Consider the following 17,160-nt stretch of genomic DNA (forward strand, 5'->3'; position numbering starts at 1 on the left):
TTCGATCCCTGCTTTGGGAAGATCCCACATGCCGCGGAGCAACTAGGTCCGTGAGCCACGATTACTGAGCCTGCGCGTCTGGAGCCTGTGCTCTGCAACAAGAGAGGCCGCGATAGTCAGAGGCCCGCGCTCCGCGATGAAGAGTGGCCCCCACTTGTCGCAACTAGAGAAAGCCCTCGCACAGAAACGAAGACCCAACACAGCCATAAATAAATAAATAAATAAAATTAAAAAAAAAAAAAAAGAATGATCCATGCTTAAAAAAAAAAAAAATTCATTCCCTGGGTGAACATTTCTTCCTCCACATTTTCCCTTAGTGACCAGTAGATGTCTCCATCACAGCCTTTCACATCATGCTTTGGCTGCTGGACTATGCATGTGGGACTGGGCGTGATTCACCTCTGTGTCCCCAGGGCCTAATAACAGTGCTGGACACACAGTAGTGACTCAGTATATGTCTCTTGTCTTACAAGAGTTCAATGGCAAAAATTCTCCTATTGTCCAGAGTCCAGACTCTCAAGCCTGAGGTTGAATGTCCTATAATAACACACAGAGTTTCTGGTGGCATAGTAAGTGGCATATATTGTGTTCATATGACCACAATTAATCACCAGAACCACCCTGGCAGCTAAAGTCTGTTATTACACCCAGCTTGTAGATGAAGAAATGGAAGTTTAGAAGTTTGAGTAACTTTTCTCTGAGGTGAATGGCATGTTGGTGATGGAGCAGGCACAGTGGGTGGCAGGCTTCGCAAGACCTCACACCAGTGGGGGAGAATCTCTGCCCATGCCCAGGTAATCAGGTGAGTCGAGAATCTCAGGGTAAAGTATCTTTATCCACTCTCATGTGCTGGGTACTAGGTACACTTGAGTAGTTTGACCGATAGTGGGTAGAGGAAGCTTAGGATCCTCATAACCCTTGGGACCCTTCCTGGACTCTCATGGTCATTCGCCATCTCACCCCTAAAGTGATGAGTGATTCAACCTCATCACTCCCCAGTCCTAGAAGCTTTGACTATCATAGCACCCTTGTGAGTCTGTGTATATCGATCCTAGACCCATTGCCCACTGCTCAGCAGAATGAAAAGCTGCCCCGGGATGAGCTCTGGAAGTCTTGTTGCCTGGCAACGACCTTGATGCTGCTTCTGTTGTTCATTATCCTTGGTTTGGTCCTTGCCAAGGGTGAGGTGACCAGACCATTGGGATCAGAAGGAAACAGGCCCATAGTCTTCAGTCTACAGCCATGGGTCTTACGGGACTAGGGTAGAGAAGGAGTAGCAGGGGTGGGTGGGTTGCATTCCTGGTCAGCAGGATTTTAGAAGTAAACTATCTTCCCCCTCTCAGCCTGGAGGATTTTTAGGGTGGGAGGAAGAACCAAGAAGTGGTCCAAAGGTCTAGAAGATATCACTTTGTTTCCCCCACTCTTGCTGTCCGTATGTCAGATGCAGAATGAACTGAAGCAACTCGACATCAAATGTGAGTGCTGATAGGAATGATGGGATTACTCCCTTCCCCCACCCCCACATATCAACCTTTTCTCCTTCCTGGTTCTTACCCAACTTTTCTTCATGAGTCTGTTAGTCTTACAAGAGCTGGCAGATGCTGGATGTAAATGGGACATCATTTGGGAGAAATGTTCCAACAGATGGAGTATGTGTGGGCAGGTAATGGTAAGCAGTCAGGGGACAGAGTTGGATGATGGGGAGTAAGGTTCGGGAGACGGATATTGGGTTTTCTTCACCATGGTTAACTGTACCAGTCCTGGCAGTATGTCAGTGTGTGATGGACATTTTAACCAATGCCTCCCCCCTGCCCCCGTTATAGTTGATGTTAACACAAAGTTTGAGGCATGCTACATTGCATTATGTTACCTTCTGATAATGCCCATCTCTGGAATGGATACATGGAAAGCTAGCGTGCTCCCTGTTGCAAAGTGTCAAGGATGCAGGAGGTGGGTTGTATTCAAACCATTTTGCCTGACTGAAGGCTCGATTCAGTGGCCAGCACAGCTACCAGTCCCAGCAGAGCTGACCTGTTTCCCATCCCCAAGGAGTCTCCTGAGACGTCTGCCCCAAGGACTTTCTTGAATTTGGTGTCTCCTGATATAACTTTTCTACAAGCAAAGACTTCAGGGTCAAGGCCAAGAATCACTGGGCTGAGGAGTGTGCTCATCTGGTCATCATCAAAAACCAAGCAGAGAAGGTAGGAAGTGGGGTAGGAATTTGGGAATCTTTCCAAATCACGGCAATGTCATGTCCCTGTCCGCTGCATAATCCAGTGCATTTATTCTGTCCATAATAATATACATTCACTGTCTTGACATGTGGAGCTGGTCACCGTTCATTCTTTTTCTTTTCTTTTTAACATCTTTATTGGAGTATAATTGCTTTACAATGGTGTGTTAGTTTCTGCTTTATAACAAAGTGAATCAGTTATACATATACATACGGCCCATATCTCTTCCCTCTTGCATCTTCCTCCCTCCCACCCTCGCTATCCCACCCCTATAGGTGGTCACAAAGCACCGAGCTGATCTCCATGTTCTATACGGCTGCTTCCCACTAGCTATCTATTTTACGTTTGGTAGTGTATATATGTCCATGCCACTCTCTCACTTTGTCACAGCTTACCCTTCCCCCCTCCCCGTATCCTCAAGTCGATTCTCTAGTAGGTCCGCATCTTTATTCCCGTCTTGCCCCTAGGTTCTTCTGATTTTTTTCTTTTTTTAGATTCCATATATGTGTTAGCATATGATATTTGTTTTTCTATTTCTGACTTACTTCACTCTGTATGACAATCTCTAGGTCCATCCAGCTCACTACAAATAACTCAGTTTTGTTCCTTTTTATGGCTGAGCAATATTCCATTGTATATATGTGCCACATCTTCTTTATCCATTCATCTGTTGATGGACACTTAGGTTGCTTCCATATCCTGGCTATTGTAAATAGAGCTGCGATGAACACTGTGGTACATGACTCTTTTTGAATTATGGTTTTCTCAGGGTATATGCCCAGTAGTGGGATTGCTGGGTCATATGGTAGTTCTATTTTTAGTGTTTTAAGGAACCTCCATACTGTTCTACATAGCGACTATATCAATTTACATTCCCACCAACAGTGCAAGAGGGTTCACTTTTCTCCACACCCTCTCTAGCATTTATTGTTTGTAGATTTTTTGATAATGGCCATTCTGACTGGTGTGAGATGCTATCTCATTGTAGTTTTGATTTGCATTTCTCTAATGATTAATGATGTTGAGCATTCTTTCATGTACTTGTTGCCATTCTGTATATCTTCTTTGGAGAAATGTCTATTTAGGTCTTCTGCCCATTTTTGGATTGGGTTGTTTGTTTTTTTGATATTGAGCTTCAAGAGTTGCTTGTATGTTTTGGAGATTAATCCTTTGTCAGTTGCTTCATTTGAAAATATTTTTTCCCATTCTGAGGTTGTCTTTTCATCTTGTTTATGGTTTCCTTTACTGTACAAAAGCTTTTAAGTTTCATTAGGTCCCATTTGTTTATTTTTGTTTTTATTTCCATTTCTCTAGGAGGTGGGTCAAAAAGGATCTTGCTGTCATTTATGTGATAGAATGTTCTGCCTATGTTTTCCTCTATGAGTTTGATGGTGTCTGGTCATACATTTAGGTCTTTAATTAATTTTTAGTTTATTTTTGTGTATGGTCTTAGGGAATGTTCTAACTTCATTCTTTCACATGTAGCTGTCCAGTTTTCCCAGCACCACTTATTGAAGAGGCTGTCTTTTCTCCACTGTATATTCTTGCCACGTTTATCAAAGATAAGGTGACCATATGTGCGTGGGTTTTTCTCTGGGCTTTCTATCCTGTTCCTTTGATCTATATTTCTGTTTTTGTGCCAGTACCATACTGTCTTGATTACTGTAGCTTTGTAGTATAGTCTGAAGTCAGGGAGCCTGATTCCTCCAGCTCCGTTTTTCTTTCTCAAGATTGCTTTGGCTATTCAGGGTCTTTTGTGTTTCCATACAAATTGTGAGATTTTTTGTTCTAGTTCTGTGAAAAATGCCAGTGGTAGTTTGATAGGGATTGCATTGAATATGTAGATTGCTTTGGGTAGTAGAGTCATTTTCACAATGTTGATTCTTCCAAACCAAGAACATGGTATATCTCTCCATCTATTTGTATCATCTTTAATTTCTTTCATCAGTGTCTTATAGTTTTTTGCATACAGGTCTTTTGTCTTCTTAGGTAGGTTTATTCCTAGATTTTTTATTTTTTGGTACGCGGGCCTCTCACTGTTGTGGCCTCTCCCGTTGCGGAGCACAGGCTCCGGACGTGCAGGCTCAGCGGCCATGGCTCATGGACCCAGCCACTCCACGGCATGTGGGATCTTCCCGGACCAGGGCATGAACCCGTGTCCCCTGCATCGGCAGGCGGACTCTCAACCACTGCGCCACCAGGGAAGCCCTATTCCTAGATATTTTATTCTTTTTGTTGCAATGGTAAATGGGAATGTTTTCTTAATTTCACTTTCAGATTTTTCATCATTAGTGTATAGGAATGCCAGAGATTTCTTTGCATTAATTTTGTGAAAGAATGCTCAACATCATTAATCATTAGAGAAATGCAAATCAAAACTACAATGAGATATCATCTCACACGGGTCAGAATGGCCATTATCAAAAAATCTAGAAACAATAAATGCTGGAGAGGGTGTGGAGAAAAGGGAACACTCTTGCACTGCTGGTGGGAATGTAAATTGATACAGCCACTATGGAGAACAGTATGGAGGTTCCTTAAAAAACTGCAAATAGAACTACCTTACGACCTAGCAATCCCACTACTGGACAAATACCCTGAGAAAACCGTAATTCAAAAAGAGTCATGTACCAAAATGTTCATTGCAGCTCTATTTACAATAGCCAGGACTTGGAAACAACCTAAATGCCCATCATCGGATGAATGGATAAAGAAGATGTGGCACATATATACAATGGAATATTGCTCAGCCATAAAAAGAAACGAAATTGAGCTATTTGTAATGAGGTGGATAGACCTAGAGATTGTCATACAGAGTGAAGTAAGTCAGAAAGAGAAAAACAAATACCGTATGCTAACACATATATATGGAATTTAAGGGAAAAAACGTCATGAAGAACCTAGGGGTAAGACAGGAATAAAGACACAGACCTACTGGAGAACGGACTTGAGGATATGGGGAGGGGGATGGATGAGCTGTGACAAAGCGAGAGAGAGGCATGGACATATATACACTACCAAACCTAAGGTAGATAGCTAGTGTGAAGCAGCCGCATGGCACAGGGATATCGGCTCCGTGCTTTGTGACCGCCTGGAGGGGTGGGATAGGGAGGGTGGGAGGGAGGGAGATGCAAGAAGGAAGAGATATGGGAACATATGTATATGTATAACTGATTCACTTTGTTATAAAGCAGAAACTAACACACCATTGTAAAGCAATTATACCCCAATAAAGATGTTAAAAAAAAAAAAAGACTTCAATGCTGACGTACACTGAAAGCACATCATGGGGCCGAACGTTGCAGATTATATGCATTACCTGATTGAAGGAGATGAAGATGCTTACAAAAAACAATTCTCTCAATACATAAAGAACAAAGTAACTCCAGAAATGATGGAGGAGATGTATAAGAAAGATCATGCTGCAATACAAGAGAATCCAGTGTATGAGAAGAAGCCTAAGAAAGAAGTTAAAAAGAAGAGGTGGAACCGTCCCAAAATGTCACTTGCGCAGGAGAAAGATCGAGTAGCTCAGAAGAAGGCAAGCTTCCTTAGAGTTCAGGAAAGGGCTGCTGAGAGTTAACAAAACAAACCACAGTTTTTATGAAGATTTTTCAGATAAAGATAGTAATAAACTTATTGAACAAGTAAAAAAAATAAGAAAGAGAAAAAAATAAATAAATAAAAATAAGAAAGAGATTCATAAGTAAAATAAATGTTGGGGACTTCCCTGGTGGCACAGTGGTTAAGAATCCATGTGCCAGTGCAGGGGACATGGGTTCGAGCCCTGGTCCAGGAAGATCCCACATGCCACGGAGCAACTAAGCCCGTGTGCCACAACTACTGAACCCTTGTGCCACAATTACTGAAGCCCATGCACCTAGAGCCCGTGCTCTGCATCAAGAGAAGCCACCGCAGTGAGAAGCCCGTGCACCACAGCAAAGAGTAGCCCCCACTTACCGCAGCTAAAGAAAGCCTGCGCACAGCAACAAAGACCCAACATGCCAAAAATAAATAAATAAAATAAAAATTAAAAAATAAGTAAACTAAATGTTGTTGTCGTTTTAATCCACTAACTTTTGGGGTTATTTGTTACACAGCAATTGGTAACTGAAACAGCTGGGACAGAATTCAGCCCCCACCCCACCCCCCAAAAAACTTCAAAAACATCAAAAAGACAATCAGATATGCAGGTTTTTATGCAGTACATTAGCCATGATATATGCCTTGAGGTATAAGCTAAGAATACTATGAAGCCCCCATAATTATATATCCATCTAAATAAGATTTATTTCATTCTTCCTTTTGTAAATTAATATTTACAGGATATGGTTTATAAAATATTTAATATGATCTCTGTAGTAGAGGTACATAATTTATGAGTAAGCATAAATATGTGGTTCAAATGCTTTTACTTGTAAAATCTGTGTCAAAAAATTGTAGAGATCCTATCTAAGGATGGGAGCCATGGTGAGATTTTGACCAGGAGAAGGACACTATTGATTTGCCACCAATGACCCAGAAGCGCCAAAGGAATTCTGCCATTTCTAGGGCCCTTGAGGCAGTTTGTCCCCAAGATAAGTGCCTCAGAGATAAGGGTCTCTCACTACTGCAGGCTTAGCAGAAGTGGAGGAAAAGAAAAAAGACAGAAAGAATGAGTGTTGCTCTTTTTCCCCAAGAGGCTACATCCGGGAGTGGTTTCATTTGCAGCAAACATTATTTGGCATCTGTATCCCTAACAAAGCATTTGGGGGCTCAGTCCAGCATGCAGGGGCTGGGGTATAAATGCTAAAGGTCTTTCCTGAGAGACCTCAGACCTGCTTTCCCATCACTCAAAGCCCAAGACCCCATTCTCCATGCAACCCAGCTTGCCACTCAGCAGATATCTCCAAACCCAGAAAGCAGAGATATATGTTCCACCTTCAGTTTAGTGCCTGATATCACAGCTCACCTGCCAGGTAAGTGGGGAGAGAGGTAGAACAGGAGGAAACATAAAGAAAGAGCAGGAGTTCTGGAGTCTGCCAGGTTTTAGTCCAGCAGGACTTAAAAGAAACACTTGAGGAAGTAACAGCTAAAATCTTCCCAAATATGGCAAGAGACAAAGCCTAGAAACTGAAGCTCAGTGAACCCCAAAACGAATAAACCTAAAGAAATCCAAGCCAAGATACATCATAATTAAACTTCTGGAAACTAAAGATAAAGAAAAAATCTTGAGACTAGTCAGAAAAATTATGCCTTATCTATAGGGGGAAAGCAATTAGAGTGAGAGTGGATTTCTCATCAGAAACCATGAGGCAACACTCAAGGAAATGGCACAGTATTTGTTCAGATGCTGAAAGAAAAGAACTGTCAATCCAGCAAAATATCCTTCAGGAATAAAGGGGAAATTAAGACATTCTCAGATGAAAGAAAAGTAAGAAAATTTATCTCTAGCAGACCTACTCTAAAAGAGTATCTAAAGGAAGTTCTCTGAACCCAAAGGAAAATGCATTCTGTATATGTGCGCATGCTGTACACGTGTATTCACAGAGATACGTTTAGACAAATGTACCCTCAGATGAGGGTACTTCATCTGAGTACCCTCATCAAAGGGTACCAACCCCACTTGTTTGCACCAGCAAGAATGAAAAATTAAAATGCTGCTAAGTAGTTAAGAGAGATGCTGCACCACTATGGAAAACAGCATGGAGGTTCCTAAAAAAACTAGAAATATAATTATCGTATGACACAGCAATCCCACTCCTGGGCATATATCCAGACAAAACTATAGTTCAAAAAGACACATGCACCTCTATGTTCATAGCAGCACTATGCACAATAACTAAGACAGGGAAACAACCTAAATGTCCATCAGCAGATGAATGGAGAAAGAAGACGTTGTACATGTATACAATGGAATACTACTCAGCCATAAAAAAGAACAAAATAATGCCATTTGCAGCAACATGCATGGAACTAGAGATTATCATACGAAGTGAAGTAAGTCAGAAAGAGAAAGACAAATACCATATGATATCACTTATATGTGGAATCTAAAATATGACACAAATGAACATACCTATGAAAGAGAAACAGACTCACAGATACAGAGAACAGACTTGTGGTTGCCGGTGTGGGGGTGGGTGGACTGGGAGTTTTGGGATTAGCAGATGCAAACTCTTACATATAAAATGGATAAACAACAAAGTCCTGCACAGAGAACTATATTCAGTATCCTGAGATAAACCATAATGGAAAATAATATTAAAAGAATGTATATATATGTATAACTGAATCACTTTGTGGTACATGAGAAATGAACACAACATTGTAAATCAACTATACTTCAATAAAAATTTTAAAAGATAGGGGAATTCCCTGGAAGTCCAGTGGTTGGGACTCTAAGACTCGGTGATTTCACTGCCATGAGCCCAGGTTCAATCCCTGGTTGGGGAACTAAGATCCTGCAAGCCACTTGCGGCACGGCCAAGAAAAAAAGATAGATGCTACAAGGTCTTTGTAATGAAAATCATGCAAACTTTTTACAGGTAGGATTCCCAACTTTCACTCAGGTCATCAGTTCTTATTTTAGTTATGATTCTAACAATTGTAGTTCTCTTAAACAAATTACTGATATTCCTGAAGCCTCAGTCTCCTCGTTTGTAAAGTGAGTGTGTTTGTATAAAACCTCCAGAGTTAGAGATCAGATATAAAAGTCCCTAACGCTGTACAGCACACATAAAACACACAATAAATAATAGCATTATTATGATGGCTATTGTTACCTGCTTCCCCAGCCTAGAGAAAAGAAAATAGCAAATTAGAAAATGTGTAAATGAAAAAACAAAGGAAATGATTTTGTTAAAGGAAACTTGGAACATCAAAAAGAAAGAACCTGGTAAGAGGGACCTCCCTGGTGGTCTAGTGGCTGACTCCACACTTCCAGTGCAGGGGGCCCAGGTTCGATCCCTGGTCAGGGAACTAGATCCCACATGCCACAACTAAGAGTTTGCATGCCGCAACGAAGATCCTGAACGGGGCAATGAAGCTTCCGTGTGCTGTGACTAAGACCCGGCACAGCCAAATAAATAAATATTAAAAAAAAAAAAAGAACCTGGTAAGAATAATATGAGGAAATATAATATACTTTCCTTCTCCCCATGGGTCATCTAAGTTGTTTGATGGTCGATGCAAAAATCATGACACTGTCTAATGCGGTTCTAAATGCATGTACAGGAAATATTTAATACAACGTTAAAATCAGTAATCACTTTGCAATGAAAGCATACTCCCAGCCCACAGAGCTTTTCAAAGATGTTCAAGCCATCATTACCAAGGCATTTCTCAATTCCTAATGGTGGGGGTATTCTATGAAACCTCCTTGGGGGCTTAGAGCAATGATGCGGAGTGGGAAGGTTGCATATAATAAACATACTTTAACTTTTCTGTTTCCATATGTTCTTTGATTCTTACCTTTATGTCATACCAAGCTCCTGAATTTCAGTCTTATTAAATGTACATCACAGTGGTGTCCAAGTTTCTGTTAACCAAACTATTAGAATGATTCCTAACTACTTGACTCAGAATTTCTGATAATTGCATTCATATAAATAAATGCAGGTTCATCCAACACTGTCTTCTCTCTTCCTTGATACAGAACATTTAGACTTGCTCCCCACACATATTCCCCAGGTTTCTGTAATATAAATTCGTAAAAGTTTGTGACTATTTTGGTGTGAAACCATATTCTCCCAGATCAGAGACATCAGTAAGATGTCTCTTGTTATCCATATCTATTTGGTTTCTGTGTTTCAGTAAAGAGAGTTTTGGTGTGACTTTGGAAATCAAAAAACACCATGGTATCAGATTCTATTGAGTTTCTGAGTCTTGGATAAGCGGAATAATGCCCTCCCCCAAAGATGCCCACACTGTAACCCCCAAAGTCTGTGAATAGACTAGGTTACGTGACAAAGAGGAATTAAGATTGAAGGCGAAATTGTTTGCGAACCAGCTGACCTTAAAATAAGGAGATTATCCTGGATTATTCACATGGATCCAAATGTAATCAAAAGTGTCCTTAAAAATTTGAGAACTGTTGAATTTGGGTGAGGCATATCAAGGCTCATTGTAAAACTCTCTCAGTGTTTGTATCCATTAGAAAGTTTTGTAATAAAAAATTAAATATATTTTTAAATGTTCGATGTCATGAAAGACTAAGAAAAGTTGAGGAACCAAGAAAAGGTTTGGATGAAAGGAGACAAAAGAAACATGACAACTAGATACACCTGATCCTGGACCAGATCTTGGATCAGAGAAAAAAATATTGCTATAAATTATAGACATTTTCGGGACAGTTGGAGACATTGGAATCTAGATTATCTATTAGACAAAAAAATTGTGTCAATGATTAATTTTTAGGACTTGATAAATTTACTGTAGTTTTCAAGAGAATACCCTTGTTCTTAGGAAATATGCAGTAAAAGTATTCAGGGGTAAAGGGGCATTATGTCTGAAACACCCTCAAGTGGTTCAAGGGAAAAAAAAATGTATGTGTATATAGAGAGATGGAGCAATTTTAAAACGTGAAGAAAAGAAAAAAGGTTAACAATTGGAGAAACTGGAAAAAAGGATGCAAACAGTTTCTGTGTAATATTCTCACAACTGTTCTGCAGGTTGAAATTATTTTAATTTTATATTATTTATATTTTACGTATTTTAAATTATTATTTTAAAAGTGATAATTTCGTGGATGTATTTGTATGTCAAAACTTATCTAATTGTACACTCTAAATTTGTGTCATTTATTGTATGTAGATGATACCTCAATCAAATCCGTTTAGAAATACAATTAAATGAATAAATAAAAGAATGGAGAGGGAACTTTCGGTGCAAAGGCAGACAGGCGTGTGAAAGGAATGCAGTGTCGGGAGGGAAGGACACTTCCTTCTAGTCAGAGTTTGGGTTTCATGGAGACGGAACAACTATGGGAGAAGAGTCAGGGTAGCCGGGAAGCCATCATGGCTGTAGGTTCACTTTTCTGCAGCGCCACGTAGGGGATGATCTGCACCCTCACAGGGTGTGTTTCCCAGTTCGGACGCTGGGGAACGCCAGTACACCGCTGCGCATGTACATTTTCCAGAAGTCTTGGAAAATGCTCCAAGAACTGGGAGAAAAAATTTTAAACGGCACAGTTTGATGATGGAAAACATAAAAGCAAGGCTGAAAAATCAAAATCAATAAATATTTGACTGAACTGTCTTTTAAACTAACAGGATGTCAACTTCATTCATTCTTGTCTTTAACATTCCTGCAAAATGTCATTAAGTTGGAAAGTTATTTGTGGGTTTGGAGGGCTGCGTTTGCAAGAATTCCTGCAGATGTACCATAATGCTGGGGAATTGTGTTGTATACTGGCCCTGAATGTAGGAAAACCGAAGAACTTTCATTTACATTCATTTTTATCTTCCAAAAACTTTTTAAATAACAGTAATTAGAGAACGGACAAAAGACATGAACACTTGTACACTTCACCAAAGAGGATATACAAAGAAGGACCTGAAAGATGTTCAACATCATTAGCCATTAGCGAAATAAAAATTAAGGCCACAATAAGATGCCACTACACACATATCAGAATGGCTAAAAAAAACCACTGACAAGAGCAAGTGTTAACAAGGATGCAGAGTAACCAGAACTCTCATACATTACTGGCGGGAATGCAAAACGGTGCGGAAAAGAGTTTGACAGCTTCTTATAAACTTACACTTACCAGATAACCCAGCAATCTTACTCCTAGGTATTTACCCTGGAGAAATGAATACCTGTGTACATGAATATTCAGAGTGGCTTTATTTGTAATAGCCAAAAGCTGGAAACAACTTAAATGTTCTTAAACTGGTGAATGTCTGTACAAACAGCAGTTCATCCATACAATGGAATACTACTCAGCACTAAAAAGGAACGGACTATTGATAACATATGACAGCCTGGATGGTCCTCTAGGGTATTTGCTGAGTAAAAGAAACCAATCTCAAAAGGTCGCATGCCGTATAATATTATTTACATAACATTCTCGGAATGACAGAGTTGTGGGGGTTATGACTGCCAGATTATAGTTGCCAAGAGTTAGGAAAGGGTGGGAGTGTTGACTACAAAGGGGCAGCATGAGGGAGTTTCTCTGGGTGATGGAACTGTTCTGTATCCTGATTGTGGTGTGGTTACGTGAATCTACACAAGTGACAAAATTTCACAGAATGTTTCAAAGCAATTGAGTGAATATTATAATTGGTGAACTCCAAATAAGGTTTTTAGTTAATAGTGTCGATGTTAATGTCCTGGTTTTTATAATTGTCTATAATCATGTAACTACACATAATATTTATATGTAAGTACATAATGCATAATTATATTTAAATTGATTATATATAAATATATATAATCATATAATTGTAAGGTGTTTTTTTGTTGTTGCTGTTTTGTTTGTTTGTTTATTTTTTTTTTTTTGCGGTACACAGGCCTCTCACTGTTGTGGCCTCTCCGGTTGCGGAGCACAGGCTCCGGACATGCAGGCTCAGCGGCCATGGCTCGCTGGCCCAGTAGCTCCGCGGCATGTGGGATCTTCCTGGACCGGGGCACGAACCCGTGTCCCCTGCATCGGCAGGCTGACTCTCAAACACTGCGCCACCAGGGAAACCCTGTAAGAAGTTTTTATTGGGGGAAGCTGAGTGAAGGATACACTTGACCTCTCTGTATTATGCTTTCCACTTCATGTGGGTCTAAAATTATTTCAAAATAAAAAGCTTTTAAAAAATAAAAATAGGGCTTCCCTGGTGATGCAGCAGTTAAGAATCTGCCTGCCAATGCAGGGGACACGGGTTCGATCCCTGGTCCGGGAAGATCCCACATGCCACAGAGCAATTAAGCCCTTGTGCCACAACTACTAAGCCTGCGCTCTAGAGCTCGCAAGCCGCAGCTACTGAGCCTGCGCACCACAACTTCTGAAGCCCGTGCACCTAGAGCCCGTGCTCCTCAACAAGAGAAGCCATGTCAATGAGAAGCCCGTGCACTGCAACGAAGAGTAGCCCCCGCTCGCCCCAACTAGAGAAAGCCCACGCACAGCAACGAAGGCCCAACGCAGCCAAAATAAATGAATAAATTTTTTAAAAAATAATGTGAACTTTACTAACATTCTCTATTTTGCTAGAGTGACTCTAGCTTTCAGCTGATTTTGGTATGAATAACACAGTTTCCATGTGCCAAGATTGGTAGACCTACAGGTTGTATTATCTATGTTTCTCTCAGTCAGTCATCAAAAATAACTCCTGTGACATAAAAGACCACAGGTTGACCCTAATGCCAATCAAAAAATGTTGGTGGAGACACATTGACCCCTAAAATGTCTATCCTCTATGTTAGACAAAGAAATCAGTTGTGATTAGAAATAGTCAAACACTTCAACTGTCAAAAAGCATATTTGTGTTAAGGATTTCTATCCATGACCCTTAATCATGAACTCTGCCTCAGGGTAGCTTGAAGTATTAACTACTATTAGTGTTACTGTTAGGGTGGTTTGGAAACAACCAAAAGTTTATTTCATCCTAATAGCTTCTCCTTTTAACTTACATTTGGGAGACATGTTTTATGTTGATTATGCTACTACCATGGTGCGATATTTAGCTTTTAAATAAATATATGTATAGTGGGGGTATGTGCTCAAATATATTTTACCAATAGATATGCAAGTTCTAAAATATTTGGAACATAAAAGATGCTCAAAATGATTATTCATCATGGAAATGCAAGTCAAAACCACAGAGAGATACCACTTCACCCCCATTAATATGGCCATAATAAAAAAGATAGATGGCAAGTGTTAGTGAGAATATGGAGAAATTGGAACCCTTGTGCACGGCCGGTGGAAATGGAAATTGGTACAGCCACTGTAGCAAGCAGAATTAAAGATAGAATTACCAGATGACCCAGCAATTCTACTTCTGCATATATATACCCAAAGGAAGTGAAAGCAGTGTCTTGAAGAGATATTTGTACACCCACGTTCATAGCAGCATTACTTTTTTTAAATGGGGTATAGTTGTTTTACAATGTTGTGTTAGTTTCTACTGTACAGCAAAGTCGAGTTTCCTGTGCTATAGAGCAAGTTCTCATTAGTTATCCATTTTATACATATTAGTTAGTGTATATATGTCAATCCCGAACTCCCAATTCATCCCACCCCCTTTTCCCCCCTTGGTGTCCATACGTTTGTTCTCTACGAATGCCTCTATTTCACAGCAGCATTATTTACAATAGCTAAAATGTGGAAGAAATAGCTGCATGACCCGGCAATCCTCGTCCTAGGAATGTACCCAAAACAACTGAAAACAGGGGCTCCGACAGATACTTGTAAGCCAATGTTCATAGCAGCACAATTCACAGTAGCCCAAAGGTGTAAACCGTTCCCGGTGAATTTAAGGTTCTTTCTTCATTGCAAAAGAATTCGGAGACGAAGCAGAAAGGTAAAGAAAGTTAAGTGAGAGTTTATTTAAGCAAGGATATACTCTCAGAGGGAGAACGGGCAGACAGGTGGCAAGCCAGTTATGAGGGACATACAAATGAAGGGGCAGAATATTCACTGGGAAAGGAGGAGTTTGGGGGTCATATTCCCTGATTTTGATCCCAGTTCCATCTTCCCGAAGGGAGGAGGGATTTTCGTCCCTTATTTAGCTTAGATCAGAAGTGTTGTGGTGTTGGTGCATGATGGGTACTTCTTATCCATAAGGCTAATTTTATTGTAATGAGAGCATAATGAGTAAAAGGTTACATTCGGATGCAGGAGATTCCCTCTTTCCCCCTTTCTTTGTCTGCTACTCAGACACTTATCACCCAAAATGTGTGCTTTCCTGTCAGTCTGGATGTTCCTGCTTTCCTTGGTCTGGATACGGATCCCCGATGTTTACAAGGTTTGTGATTTCCCACCACCCGGCCCCTGCCCCCATTTCTCTGTTCATAACTAGCTAACCCTCTGCTGTAACAAAACGACCCAACATCCATCAATGGGTGAATGAATAAACAAAGTGCGGTCCATTCATACAATGGAATACTACTCAGCCATAAAAAGGAATGAAGGGAACCTTCAAGATGGTGGAGGAGTAAGACGTGGAGATGAACTTCCTCCCCACAAATACATCAAAAATACATCTACATGTGGAACAACTCCTACAGAACACCTACTGAACGCTGGCAGAAGACCTCGGACCTCCCAAAAGGCAAAAAACTCCCCACGTACCTGGCTAGGGCAAAAGAAAAAAGAATAAACAGAGACAAAAGAATAGGGACGGAACCTGCACCAGTGCGAGGGAGGTGTCAAGGAGGAAAGATTTCCACACACTAGGACCGCCTTTGCATGCGGAGCTACGGAGGAGAGCGCAGCAACAGGGTTGTGGAGGGCAAAGCGGAGAGATTCCCGCACAGAGGATCGGTGCCTACCAGCACTCACCAGCCCGAAAGGCTTGTCGGCTCACCCCACCGCGGTGGGCGGGGGCTGGGTTTCAGAGGTTGGATCCCAGGGAGAGGACTGGGGTTGGCTGCGTGAACACAGCCTGAAGGGGCTAGTGCGCCACAGCTAGCCGGGAGGGAGTCTGGGAAAAGGTCTGGAGCTGTCAGAGGCAAGAGACATTTTCTTGCCTCTTTGTTTCCGTGGTACGCGAGGAGAGGGGATTAACAGCGTCGCCTATGCTGTGCAAAAGCTTTTAAGTTTCATTAGGTCCCATTTGTTTATTTTTGCTTTTATTTCCATTTCTCTAGAAGGTGGGTCAAAAAGGATCTTGCTGTGATTTATGTCATGGAGTGTTCTGCCTATGTTTTCCTCTAAGAGTTTGATGGTGTCTGGCCTTAAATTTAGGTCTTTAATCCATTTTTAGTTTATTTTTGTGTATGGTGTTAGGGAGTGTTCTAACCTCATACTTTTACATGTACCCATCCAGCAAAGGAAACCATAAACAAGACCAAAAGACAACCCTCACAATGGGAGAAAATATTTGCAAATGAAGCAACTGACAAAGGATTAATCTCCAAAATTTACAAGCAGCTCATGCAGCTCAATAACAAAAAAACAAACAACACAATCCCAAAATGGGCAGAACACCTAAATAGACATTTCTGCAAAGAAGATATACAGACTGCCAACAAACACATGAAAGAATGCTCAACATCACTAATCATTAGAGAAATGCAAATCAAAACTACAATGAGGTATCACCTCACACCGGTCAGAATGGCCATCATCAAAAAATCTACAAACAATAAATGCTGGAGAGGGTGTGGAGAAAAGGGAACACTTTTGCACTGTTGGTGGGAATGTAAATTGATACAGCCACTAAGGAGCACAATATTGAGGTTCCTTAAAAACTACGAACAGAACTACCATATGACCCAGCAATCCCACTACTGGGCATATACCCTGAGAAAACCATAATTCAAAAAGATTCATGTACCAAAATGTTCATTGCAGCTCTATTTACAATAGCCCAGACATGGAAGCAACCTAAGTGTCCATCAACAGATGAATGGATAAAGAAGATGTGGCACATATATACAATGGAATATTACTCCGCCATAAAAAGAAATGAAATTGAGTTATTGGTAGCGAGGTGGATGGACCTAGAGTCTGTCATACAGAGTGAAGTAAGTCAGAAAGAGAAAAACAAATACCATATGCTAACACATATATATGGAATCTAAGGGAAAAGAAAAAGGTCATGAAGAGCGTAGGGGCAAGACGGAAATAAAGACACAGACCTACTAGAGCATGGACTTGAGGATATGGGGAGGGGGAAGGGTAAGCTGTGACAAAGTGAGAGAGTGGGATGGACATATATACACTACCAAACGTAAAATAGATAGCTAGTGGGAAGTAGCCCCATGGCACAGGGAGATCAGCTCGGTGTTT

Source organism: Lagenorhynchus albirostris, chromosome 3 (assembly GCF_949774975.1).
Source record: "Lagenorhynchus albirostris chromosome 3, mLagAlb1.1, whole genome shotgun sequence".
Taxonomy (NCBI): Eukaryota; Metazoa; Chordata; class Mammalia; order Artiodactyla; family Delphinidae; genus Lagenorhynchus; species Lagenorhynchus albirostris.